Source organism: Carcharhinus amblyrhynchos, chromosome 1, assembly GCF_965287045.1.
Source record: "Carcharhinus amblyrhynchos chromosome 1, sCarAmb.v2.hapA, whole genome shotgun sequence".
In the NCBI taxonomy this organism is placed as follows: Eukaryota; Metazoa; Chordata; class Chondrichthyes; order Carcharhiniformes; family Carcharhinidae; genus Carcharhinus; species Carcharhinus amblyrhynchos.
In genome coordinates, this window is record NC_137324.1 from 75,961,873 (window position 1) to 75,975,877 (window position 14,005).

At 41.1% G+C, this 14,005-nt stretch overlaps 1 protein-coding gene across 1 annotated transcript in view; it reads left to right on the forward strand.

Annotated features, from left to right (window-relative positions):
* sgcz (sarcoglycan zeta) overlaps window positions 1–14,005 on the forward strand; it is an 864,473-nt gene that overhangs the window by 547,439 nt on the left and 303,029 nt on the right. The window lies entirely within an intron of this gene.

Here is a 14,005-nt window from a genome sequence, read left to right on the forward strand (position 1 = left end):
ATCTTTCAATCTATCTTACTTCATTTTGTTGTCATATGGGTTATTTTAGATGTCTCCACAATAAGGGGTTGTGACTTGCATATTTAAACATGAACTATTTGATGTTAGTAACTATTTACAGATCCTCGGTTACTGTCATGCAAGGTGTTGCTTCCATCAAACACTGCTTCCAGAGTGTTCTCTTTTGAGTAACTCTGAACATCATAGCATGGGTAATGCTATTCTCCAGTCCCACATTAGCCCTTGCTCTGCCAGAAATTATTACAATACAATGACTTGCACAATATTACAAGAGGTTCAGTTTCTTACCTAAAGATTTCATCTCTAACTGTTTAACAGTTCCAAACCAATGATTACTAACAACTGGAATGGCAGGAGCAGCAAACATGTGAGAACACAATCACCTGGAAGTTTTCCCAACAGTGTCTCTTCCCGCAAACCCCTCCCCCACCAACCACCCTGACTTGGAGTTATATCGCTGTTCCTTCACTGTCGCTGAGTCAAAAATGCTGAATTCCTATCATAATAACACTGGCAGTGGGATGGGCAATAAAATGCTAGTCTAGCCAGTGCCACTCATAACCTGCAAATGAATACAAAATAACCTTTCTCAGTACTGTACTGAAGTGCCAGCCTAGATTGTGTTCAAGGTTCTGGAGTGGGGCATGAAGAGACAATCTTTTCAGTCAGAGGTGAGAGTGCTATCATTGGTTGATGGATAACAATGGTGGTCATTATGAACGTACAAATTAGGAGCAGGAATGTGCCATTCAGTGCCTCGGACATTTTGATGTGATCATACCTGACTTGCTTCTGGTTTCTATTTTCCTGCCTTATACCCCTTAGCCCCCTTGACTCCCTTAGTTAGTCAAGAATCTATCTAACTCAACTTTTGCTCTCTGTGCAACAGAATTCTGGCCCTCAAAGAAAAAAAATTCCCCTTACTTAATTGGGAGACTCTTTATTTTTAAATTATGACACTTAGTTCTAGTCTCTCCATTCTCTCAACATCCACCCTGTCAAGTCCCCTCAGGATCTTATATGTCTTATACCTTTTCGGGAAAGACAATAGTGCAGTGGAAGGTACAACCTTTCCTTGTAAGAAAACCCCTTCCTCCCAGCCAGTCAAGTGCACGTTTTCTTTATTATTATTATTAACAAGAAGAAAATGTATCCTATGAATATGTGATGAAAATGGCAAAACATAGCAAGTACAACGATCATGTAAGGTTAGCAATTTAAAATCATAAAAAAAGACTTTATTCTACTTCGATACTGATTGATTACACTTGAGCATTAGTTAGCAACAGCTTGCAATTTGAGTCTCTTGCAAGATCGCCTCTTAGAATTACCTCAAAATGTTTAGAAAAATTGAGGAAAAAGGTTATGTAGTGCATAGTGCGTATCAATTAATATTATACATGAATGTCCTTTCCCCAACTGCAGAGATCAGAAGCCTGATTTTAAGTCAGCCACCTAACATAACTCGGCCACTGATTCAAATTTTGAGGGATAAAAAAACTAAAAGATACTTTTTCCAGCCATTTGATTCAGACAATTCCAAAATGTTGCTCAGATGCATTTTGTTTTCATCTTTTGGAAATCTCAAGTCCACAAGAATGCAATGCAGTTCCTCTATGACTCAATTGGGCCAAACATGGGCAATTGGGACTAGCTTTGGGGTTAAAAAGAGGGGTGGCATGGACAAATTGGGCTGAAGGGCCTGTTTCCATGCTGTAAACTTCTATGACAGTTCTGATGTCCAGGGCCATAACACATGATATATCAAAAATGTTGGGGAACACAGGATTTAGTGAAAGGGAGGAACTGAAGTAAAACAGTATTGTTAGAGAAATGGTGTTGGGAAACTGATGCCATTGAAGGCTGATAAATCCCCAGGGCCTAATAATCTATATCCCAGAGTGCTTAAGAAAGTGGCCTATGAACTGCTACATCTAGGACATGGATGCCTTTACAGCCTCCTCCATGATCAGTGTGCCTGCATGGGCAATTCCTGCAGTCAGGCATCCCACTCTACACTAGCCTTCAATGCTGTCCTCAGATCTCTCCAGCTATTCCATTCCCACGAGGTCTCCAATCCCTTCCCTCGACATTTGATCCCATTCCTAGCCACCAAACCTCACTTCTCCATGTCATCCCCAGTGAGGCGTGTACTCCCATCCTCCCATCCCGGGATCAGCAGAACACAGCGCTCCCCTGTACCACACACCTCCCCCCCCCCCCCCCCCCCCACCTCCCAACCACCACCACTAATTAAACCCCTCCTGCACTTTCCAAGGATTGATCAATCTCCTTGTAGCCCTACACCCCACCAACTCCCACTTAGCCACTTTCCAGGTCATAAAAAGACTCAATACTAGTAATATTGGTTATGGTGCTAAAAGCTCGAGTGATCCCGAGAGTAATTTTATGGGAAGCTCACCTCAAACGACTGCAAACTGACCACGGATCCACATATATGGTTTCTAACATTAAGTTTGCTTTTCTTGGATAGCCCACACCTGACCCTCTAAACTCAAAATAGAGATATGCCCTGGTCACACCAAAGATATCTTGACAGCAATTAGTAGAAATGTTATCCACTTTGGGGTCCAGGTTAGGCTTGGAGCCTGGGAATGCGGAGATAAATTAATTAAATAATCTGTCTCCTGGAGATTGCAGGTAGGGAGATTACAGATTTTTGTTGCCCTTATAAGCTTTGGACTACTGTTTGTCGTCCTTTCCTGTGAAGGAGTTGGGGCACAACAGATGCACTCCCTAATCACTAAAGAACTGCTCCTTCTGGCCACCTGGACTTCAGGAATTTCAGCAAGGCATCAGCAGTACTGATCGGTGGTTACAATCCCAGTGCAGTTTACACAATTATGATCCTGAGGAATTTCAAGATTTCTGAAGCAAATGTGTTTTGGGTGGGTCAAAACACTTTGAAAACAAGTCCAAAGTATTTAGATCCCAGTACTGACTGGAATTATGTGGCATTGAATGGACCACGATGGCACGCTGATCTGCCTCTGGCTGTTTCTCACCTTGAAAACATCTGCTCGATTTTAACAGAAAACAAAGAATAACTGCTGCGAACAAACAAATTGCACCAACCAGGCTACCTAACTATTGCAGGAAGGCGTATGATCTAGTGTATTACCTATGATTTGATATATAAAATTATCTGTGATGCTCAGGAATATGGAATTTTATTTGTTTTTCTCTGGCTAGCCCCGGTCACCCCCCCCCCCCCCCCCCCAATCTACCCAACCAGATGAGAAAAAAATTCCCACCTCTTTATACAGAGGCAACAGCCCTTCACTGAACACTGGTACTTGAAAGCCTATAGCAACCTCACCATTTGGGGTGTACTCTGTGCACTTCATCAAAGACACTAACAGCATATTTAAATGAGCTAGACTTGCATCAGGAGACAACTCGTGCGCAATATACTAGAGCACCAGCCCTAGTCCTGTTGGAGCTAAAGATATTTTTGAAAAAAAATTTTAAAAAGTAATGCAATAGAAGGGACTAATGAACAGTCAAAGAAAAGAGAATCTCATTCAGATAGGTAAACGATGCACTGGATTATTTGTAACCTTCACCTAGCTTTGAGGTGACTTGCAGAAGTCTTGTAGAAAATCAGAGATTTCACCAGTGATTAGAAACCTATCCAGCAACTATTAAATTCAGTGATAAATTGCTGAAGTTTATAGTGTCCATTTTCCCATCGGTGGAAGTAGCACAGGATATGTATTATTTCAACTTAGGAAAGGAGAGAATCGGGACTGGACATAGCGATGAATACGTTTAGCAGGCACTGCAATCTTAAAAAAATGTGAACTGATAAAGTCACAACTTCTTCACATAAATAACATTGTCAGAACAGATTGTAACTGAGATAAGAACTTAGACTTCTGAATATTATTAACCTGCAGAATCATTTGTAAACTGAGGATTATTTGTAGCAAACCAAACAAGTTTCCTTAGCAAGGGCTGCAGGAGTGAGATCTGCCCTTCAATAAAGCACCAAATGTAAGTAGTAGGGAGTCAGTTTAGCTCAGTTGGTTGGTCAGCTGGTTCATGAAGCAAAAGCAATGCCAACAGTGCAGTCAATTCCCATGCTGGCTGAGGTTATACATGAAGCCTCACCTCCTCAACCTTGCCTGAGGTGTGGTGATCCTCAGGTTAAATACCACTGGTCAATTCTCCCACTCAAAGCAGAGAGCAGACTACAGTGACTTCAGCTTTTATATGTAAGTAGGACATCAGTAAAACTAAAGGAGCAGTTTGAAGAGCTGTGCAGCAAAAACATTTCAGGCAGCCATTACGATGAGATAAACAAGATGCAGAGAAAAACAAAAACTGTGCAGATTGTTTGACCAGGAGCACAGCTGCTTAGAGTACAGGAAAACATGTATAAAAGAAACCACCACACAAGATATTGCAAATCACAGGGCGGGTAAAATCAACTACACTGTGTGAGATAGAACAGCTTAAAGTCAAACAAATTATCCAGACAAGTTATTGCTGATTGTAACATGCATATAGCAGAGTGGGTTGTCTCCTAATTTCTAAGTCCGGAGTAACAGCGCTCCTGCTTCCTCTTGGCAGGATTTAAATTTGTTAAAATTGGAGCCCAAAAAATCCAGCTACCTTTTGTAATGTGCTAAAAAAAAACCCTTTAACTTTAGGTTGAAATTCTTTTGTGATGATCTACTAAAAATCACATTTCAAAGTAAGGTGCAGGTAGCACTTAATGGGGAATATCAAGATATATTGTAAGGATTGAATCATTTTGCTAGGTAAGCTATTTCAGTAACCCATCCATGCACAATCTGTATGACAAAAAAAAATTCAAATGGGAATTTGCTAAGCCATGAGATCAAAAATCAATGGAGTAGATAAATTTATTATTGGTTGTTGACAAAATAAATATTAAATTAGACTATCTAGCGGACACAGGCATACAGCATTGGAATAAAAATAGAGATTGTGATGAATACGAGCTGTATTGAAACAAATCATGGAAAGGTTACAATCCATGACTCAGGGCAAAACTGGGTATGATTTAGATAGGTGATGACAGCAATTCAGGTGATGACTGCAAAACTAGAGCATCCAGATGTCCAGTCCATTCAACAGAAGTTTGAAAATTGTGCTCCAAAGATGAGTTTAATCTTTTCACACATGCAACTGGGAGCATATCAGAGAGCTTTCCTGACTCTTCTACCAATTTTGTTCAGCTGAGAAAGGACTTACATCTGCTGAGAACATGCAGATCCCATTGGAGAAATAAAAGTAATGTGAAGATCGTACAAGGCTGACTGCCTTTTTTCAGTTACCCTTTGCCACACAACTTGAAGTTTGAAAAGCATTGGTTTGTGTTGTCCAGGCTTTGGGTGCTCCCCTGCAGACAGGAAAGTGGGATTAAGGCACAATCAGATCAACCATGATTATTGAATGAAGGGGCAGAGTGGATGGACCGAATGGTCTATTCCTGATCCTTTCATTTATGATTTTGTAATCTGGCAGGGCAGAGTCGATAGTGGAAGTCTACCAAACTTCAGTTCCCTCAAGCGCATCATGTGTCTTTATGCTTTATCTATATTTATCTATGAGATGAAGCTGCTCACTTTGAATTTTGGTTACTACAAAATTGTTTTTGCCCCTGTTAGAGAGGATACGTCTTACAGCTTGTTATCTCACTTTCATAGCATTTCTCCTGTATAAATACATATTGATTGCAAAGCCAGTAGAAAGCAGTTATACAGAATGCTTGTCTTGTCCTGAAATCGATCAAAATTAAGATAAAGTTAAAATGAAATGCTGTTTTACCTCTGGCTGAATTTCAATATGTTTCATTTTATCAGCTTGAGCCATCTCTACAAAACACATTTTATACTTTAAAGGGTGTGAGAGTTGAATGCTGTCAGACTGAGAAATTGACATTACATTAAGAAGCAAAATTAAATGGACACCGAAGGCTGATTTTGTGGAGTTGAAATTCTGGAATTCTTGCCCCTGATTTTTTCCAATGTGAGATAAAATAGCAAGCCCTGCAGCCTGCGTTCCTGACCAGGCTAGCTCCTTGTAGGAATATGAATATCCTATTCCCCCACAATTTTCAAGGAGTGGGGTCAGCTTCTTCATGACTTGTGGCCTCTGAGGATTCGTGAATCATAGTTTGGATTCAAGAACCCTTTGAAAGGTAAGTTTGAAAGGTCTTACCCATTCCCTGAAGCCTCTCTCCATGGACCCACACACCCTCAATGCCATCTCAATGCCACTTCATATCCTCCAAGCCATTCCTCATGGATCCTCATACTCTCTATGCCAACTCAATGCTCGCTCTTGCCCTTCCATGTCCACTCACCCAGTATGCACTATATGTGTAATCAGTGAGCTATAGAATTATACTGGCAAGAGTGGAACTGCTGAGAAAAAATACAGCCATTCAGAAACATTCTTTGACAACAAATTGTTTTTCTTACACGTCTATTAGCAGTGTCAATGACGGATGCTTCAAATACTTCACACTGTTTGATATTGTCCAAATAAACATTGAGACATTGACAGAAAGGACCACTGGAAGAACAACATAAAGATGTGAAGTAAATAAAATCAGCAATTATTTCAGGAGACAAACTAACTATCTTATTTAATCTAATACTTTTATTGGTCTGGGCTCTCAGCTAAGCATTGATAATAAGGACAGGTGGAATGTGGACAAGATCAAGAGGTGTGAGGTGTTTGGAGCCTCTGCCACGATGCTTTAAAGGTATGTCTGATTGACACTTTTATAAGGTTGTAAGAACAGCAGTGTGTCTTCGAAGATAATTTCCAAATATCTGCTTTTCTCAGCAGTTCCACACTTTGTCGTCATATGGCTCATAAGTACTGTGTGAATGGACACTTAAGGGGAATGAGTTGGCATTGAGCTGGCAACAGAAAGTATGAAAAACCATGGACAGTGGCTGGGGACATAAGTTGGTATTTAGTTGGCATGAGAAGCCATGTGGGGGTTGGTGGGAGGGTTGAGGAGTAGTGAGGGGCGAGAGCTGAAGATCCTAACAACTTCTAAAACTACCTTGAGAAAGTCTCAGGTGTGGGCCTTCTGACCAACCCGCCTAGGCACTCACTTGCCCTCATGGCTGACTAAGATCTATCTCCAGTATCAGTGGGTCCAACTCTATACTACACTAGTCCATGCCCCCAGGGGAAACATTGTTTTTGACCACGCAGTTTAACCAGGGTTGGGGAATTTCCCATCAAACTACTTGCTTCAGAGGTGAAAACCCAGCCCATTGAAACTAGGCAAGATAACATGATCTGCTAGTGTGTTTATTCTTCTGCCATTCAAAGACTAGAGGAAAACAAGTGTTTAAGATTCCAGCAATGGTTGCAGTTGGAAAGATTTGTATTTGGCTGTGTGATAATGCAACTGCTGGCACAGACCTTATATGACATTTAAATAAGATGGGATGGGGCTCTCCCTGCTTTACCTTCCTCTGAATTCATTCATGGAGTACCCAAATAGAAGGACACTGATTTGATTTGATTTGATTTATTATTGTCACATGTATTAGTATACTGTGAAAAGTATTGTTTCTTACAAGCAATACAGACAAGATGTACTGTTGATAGAGAAGGAAAGGAGAGAGTGAGAATGTAGTGTTACAGTCATGGCTAAGTTGTAGAGGAAGATCAACTTAGTGCAAGGTAGGTCCATTCAGAAGTCTGATGGCAATAGCGAGGAAGCTGTACTTCGGTAGGTTGGTATGTGACCTCAGATTTTTGTGTCTTTTTCTCAACAGAAGAAGGTGGAAGAGAGAATGTCCGGGGTGCATGGGGTCCTTAATTATGCTAGCTGCTTTGCCGAGGCAGCGCGAAGTGTAGACGGAGTCAATGGATGGAAGCTGGTGAGCCTTGATGATTAGACGGGCTGTGGACCCTGGAAGCATTCAAAATGACTGCAAGTAAGCAGTTTGCTTCCTTCTCTCTCCTTCACTCTACCCCTCACCACTTCCAGCAAAATCCTGGGGCTTCGGAACCTCCTGATTGTTGCTGAGAATAGTCCAGCCTCTCAGATTGGCAGCCGGGCTCCTGTTTCCACCAGTGGGTCTCATCACAAAGCTACAGGATGGGCTTATATTACACCGATGATCCTAATCAGAAAGTCTGACTGCATGACTCCCTCAGCAATCACGGCACACTTCTGCTATCTGTTTGGTGCCTGACTGAAAATCCAAAGTGACAATTTATATTGGGTCTGTAGGGAGAGTAAACTCATTTTTAGTGTTGAGCACAACAGAACATAATAATGACAATCACACAATCAATGGCTTTTTTTCCCAACAATTCAATGTGCTGCAAATATTCTATTCTATGATTCTGTGCTGATCCAAATCAATCATGTACAAAAATATTTGAGCTGGTGAAAAGATTTGGCCGGTAGACGTGATACCATGGGCTATTTATAAACTCCATGGGGTTAAAGTGGAAACCATGTTGCTGTTCAGCATATTTACCTGTCCCTTGATCTAATGCATGTAGATACTTATTTCTTCTGATCAGTGAGGAGCTATGAAGATCGGTATTGAGAACCTTGTGAGGAGAACATATGTTTTGCACTCTCGAGAATGCATTGCCTTGCATGGTCACTGAAAGAATCAAGTCAGGATTACCAGCATATCAAGTCGGCCTTATCTGTGACACTATTAACAGCGCTCAATTCAATTATCATTGACCAAATTAAAAGCTTCCTACATGGCTTTTCTCAATGTGGCATGAGAGACTGATGAATTACACATCAGTTTGATAATATTTTAAAAATAGGTCCTTTAGCAGCAGGGTTTTCCCAAATTCAAAACTAGATGGCGTTAAGCAAATTCTAAATGATTTTGCATGATTGGACTTATTTCACTCGTGCATATATCTACTCAAAAATAGAATTACATAGAAATGATAATACAAAGAGGTCATTTGTTCAGCTGGTCCATGCTGGTATTTATTCAGATGTACATGAGCAGTCAGCACAGTGTTTAGCACTCACAACACCAGGGACCTGGGTTCGGGTCACTGTCTGCGTGGAGATTGCACGTTCTCTCCATACCTGCGTGGGTTTCCTCCAGCTTCCTCCCACAGTCCAAAGACATGCTGGCTAGGTGCAATGGCCATGCTAAATTCTCCTTCAGTGTACCCGAACAGCATCGGAGTGTGGCGACCAGGGGATTTTCACAGTAACTTAATTGCAGTGTAAATGTAAGCCTACTTGTGACACTAATAAATAAACTTTATGTGGTCCACTTTCACATCGAATTATCTCCCTTTCATTCAACCACCAGCTAATCTACCTGTTCATATTGGCATGTACCTATTTTAATCACAAGCTTTACATTCTGCAGCCTCACATGTATTATGAAATTAAAATTTTTTCTTTGTCAATGTTTTGAATCCTTTCGTTTAATTTTGGCATAACTGGACAGCCAGTTGCAAAGCTGGACTGTGCACAAAGCTGTCCACATCAAAACAGAATCCCTGGTCGTCGTAGTTGGCATTGTGTGCCTGATCGGTGCACGCTTGTTGCTTATTTTCATTTCGGGCTGATTATTTACTCGCTATGGTGGTGCTGCTGGCATGTTACAATTTGCTCAGGGAGTCCAAGCTGTGGTGGCAACATGTACACTAACAATAAATAATCAAAGCAAAATATTGCAGATTCCAGAATTCTGAAATAAAAACAGAAAATGTTGGATAAACTCAGCAGGTCTGGTAGTATTTATGGAGAGAAAGAGAGTTAATGTTTTGAGTCCTATCACTCTTCTTCAGAGCTAACAAGATGGAGAAATGTGATGGATTTAGTACTGCTTAAGAGAGGGTGGAGCAAAATAGCAAGTCAGGGATAGATAGGAGCTCGGAGAGATTTGATGAAGATGTCATGGGCACAACGTAAAGAAAGTATTATTAACAGTGTTAAAGACTAAAGAAGGTGCTGATCGTGGCATAACAGCAAGTTAGCTGTAACTATGGAAGATGATGGTAGAGCTCCAACTTTCTTTCCATCACAATGCTCACTAGATATCTCTTCCACTTTTATCTGCCACTGGCTTATGTTGAAGGATTTGTCAGTTGATTTTGAACCTGTTGGCCACATTATGTACACACTTTCCTTGGCCATCGAGTCCAGGGGTAGGATCAAACCTGGAGCTTCTGGCTCAGAGATAAGGATCCAACCCACTAAACTACAAGCCTTTCTCTGTTTATTGCTGCACTCACTCATAAAGGAATTCCTTCACTAACTAAATTAAACAGGAAACAAAAAGGCTTCCTAACTATTTACAATACTTGAGAGTTTTTTAAAAAATTCTGTCTCTACTTAAACCAGTTCACGTCCCATCCTTAACAGTTGTCAATCCTCACTTTCTTCTGACTTCAGTCATGTTTATGATCAGGATATTCCTGGCAGCACAGTGGGCCGGGAGACAACTGCAGGAGGCCTTTGGAGGATTTGCGACTGGCATCCAGCCGATTGAGAGTCTCCTAAGCACTTTCTTTAACACAATCTGGCGTGGTTATCATATGGAAATGAAATTGAAATTTCCCCACCATCCCCCCCCCACCCTCACCGGGAGTGGTCCCCACCAGAAGGGGTTTACAACTGCTCCCCGCTAACGGGGAACAGGCGTCCTCACCCCACTGGTGGAGACAGAGACCATTGAAGCTCCCCGAGGAGTCTGGGGCATGCCCCTGGATAATGCCCACCAGGCACCTTGGCACTGGGTACCGGGGAGTGCCAAGGGGGTGGGGCCAGAGGCGAGGCAGGGCATTCTGGGGTGGGGGGCTTTGGAGAGGGTGATTGGTGGGGGGGAGGGGGTGTTGGGGCTAGCCCTAGGTGGCGTGGAAGTAGATCGGGGCTAGCCTGGGAGTGGGAGATCAGAGCAGGCCTGGGGGCTCCGGTAAGCCAGCGATCAGGGGTTTGGGAAGACCAGTGAGTGAGAGGCTGGTGAAGGGCAGGAGGTAGGTAGTCCGCATGCGCTGATATCTGCACTGACAGATTGGTACATACGCAGTGGCCTGCTCAGTACTGGCCTCTGGGATAGAAACAGGCTCTGCCACCTACTTTCCAGAATGAATCATGCTGAGGAACTCTGAATCTCTGCTCAGTGCAATACATTCAGGTAAGTATGCCCAAAAACAGATGAGAAATTCTCCCATTTCCTGCCTGTTGGGCACTTAGTTTTGATTTGTGAGAATCCCAGTTTATATCTGCAAGAGGATATATGCACCTAATACTCCTTATTAAATTAAATAACTTAGCAGTTTGGAGAAAGAAACCTCTTTTTTATATATTTTCTCTCCTATCTTATCCTTCTGAGTGTTATTTCTGTCCCTTCTATTCCGACCATATTTTTGGCCATTTTGATGCCTACTTTTATTACTGTCATGGAGGAAGGAAAATAGCAGAGGAATCTCAAACAAATGCTTTCTAAGTGTTCAACAAACATTTATTGTCCATTATTCAGTCTAGTTGTTACCCTATTGTTGCTGTCATTTTCCATTTTTCCACGGTTTTACATTGTTGGTTGTATGTCCAATAAAAAACATTTTTTTCTTTAATGTGACCAACCTCCAGATAATCTTTCAATTTCTTGCCAATGCTTGAAAATTTTGGGATAAAACGAGACCTACCATCACAACATTCAATGAGAACTTCATCCAATATGAGGACTCCATTACTATCAATATTTTCCACAATCTCCAACATTTACCATTAATTTGCGATCTTAGTTTTCTTCAACTTTTCTTTGAAAATGGGGTATATGTACAAATCATGGGTTCAGATTCATCAACAACTCTACCTTACCCAAATGGCCTCTCGTCATCTATCAGTCTGAATATTGAACGTTGATAGATCATTCAACGATGAGGAGATTGCAACTAATCCTGATCCTAACCTTTCTCGATGGCCATGCATGATCAGTTTCCAGCAGGGGTGTCTGGACACAAATCAGAGACATCATGAATCTTGCTTGATATTTCTCCTCCCTAGCCTGAGCATATTGTACGCAGCATGTCTTACTGTTTTCTTGGCTTCGATCAGCAGACTCTGTGGAGATCATGGATTGAACTCAGACTGACTTTGTCTGTAAGATTCAACATCACTACAGGCAGTGAGCTATTGAGGAAAGTATTATTTGACATTTATAAGTTGTATCTATTTAATGTTGACTAGTGGGCTTCCTCCGGGTGCTCCAGTTTCCTCCCACACTCCAAAGACATGGAAGTTAGATGCATTGGCCATGTAAAATCATCCCTTAGTGTCCCGGTTAATGTAGGGTTGAGGGATTATTGGGATAAGTATATGGGGCTACGGGGATAGGCCTAGGTGGGATTGTTTACGGTGCAGATTTGATGGATCGAATGACCTCCTTCTGCACTGTAGGAATTCCGTGAAAATAAATCAGGGAAATATTGATAATATTGACCATTTTCATGTTGATGCATTGTTGGTTTATTTTGGGGAAAACTTATTGATTACCATGGTTTTATACAGCAATGTAAAGGTTAACTTTATGGAAGAAGTATAATATAATTAAAAAGAAGAAATAGGCCTAAGATGAAAGCAAAATACTGTGGATGCTGGAACCTGAAAAAAAATCAGAAAATCCCAGTAGGCCTGACAGCAAGTGTGCAGGGAGAGAATAGAGCCAATATTATCCATTAGAAATGGGCTTAACCAGGCAATTTTTTATTTTGTTTCCTTGTCCAATTAAAAAAAAAATTGCCCTCCTCTTCTAAACAAGCACATACTATGGCAAATCAATGTTGGGCCCAATTATTGCATGCAGTGGTCCTTAGCCCTTTTTGTTTCAAATCCAAACAAAACGGTCAACAGTCCAGGAAAATAGGCTTCATTTAGCACCATCATGTGTCTTGCTTAAGGAGCTTCATAGTTGATACTAGCATGGAGTGAAAGAATTGGATTGAGCATTAAAGTCAACAGAAGTGAACATGTGAGCTAGCTTAAACACAAAGTACTGGAACATCTCAGCAGGTTCCAAAAAGACTCTTCTTTATAACTCCAAGTTCAGAACTGAGTTCTGCAGAAGAGCTATACTGGATTTGAAACATTAACTCAGTTTCACTTTCCACAGATGCAGCCAGATCTGCTAAGTTTTTCCACTACACTCTTATTTATTTTAAATCTCCAATGTCCACAGTATTTTTCTTTATAGCAGCTGATTTGTAGGCTAGGTATGATTATGCAACAGAATGCTTAAACACTGTGTAATTGACAAGGATTTGAAAATTTGTACTGGATACTGTGGACCGAGGGCAGGGTAAGATGGCAGAATTTTGGATAAGTTGTAGTTTAGAGCTATGGGGGACCAGAAGGAAAACCTTCAGGTTTATGCAAAATTTACAAGGCTATAGTGAAAGGTGATAGCGTGGAACGAATTGGATTGGGTTTTCAACAAGCTAAAACAAGTAGGATGGTCTGAAAGGCCTCCAGCCCATCTGTGAAACTCCTATGGGCTTCGCCCTGCACTGGCATAAAAATAAATTTCAGATTTGAAACATTCTTGTGCTTAGCCATGTTATTTTCCTGCCAGATTTTATGTAAATCAGTTTTTGCTTTGCCTATAATAAAGCCTCGGAAGGGTATTTTGAAAAATCAAAATTTAAAACCTGAAGTTCTTTGATTTTCTAAGTTTGTAGTGTTATCAGCCATTCCATTATAGAAGGCACAAGAACAGTAATATATAAGCATTACTTAATCCATCTTGCATATTTAGGCTAAAAAGCTGAGCATCAGTATTGGAAAGCTATCACTTTATCCATGCACGCAATGCTGCAAAATCTTGGCAAAGTTGATAAGCAGTTGAGAAAAAACTTGACATGAGTCCCAAAAACTGGCAATTCAGAAAGCAATGTGCAATTGAGAAACATCTGTGACTCAAGAGATTATAACCAAGGTCACTGTTTCAAGATAACAGAA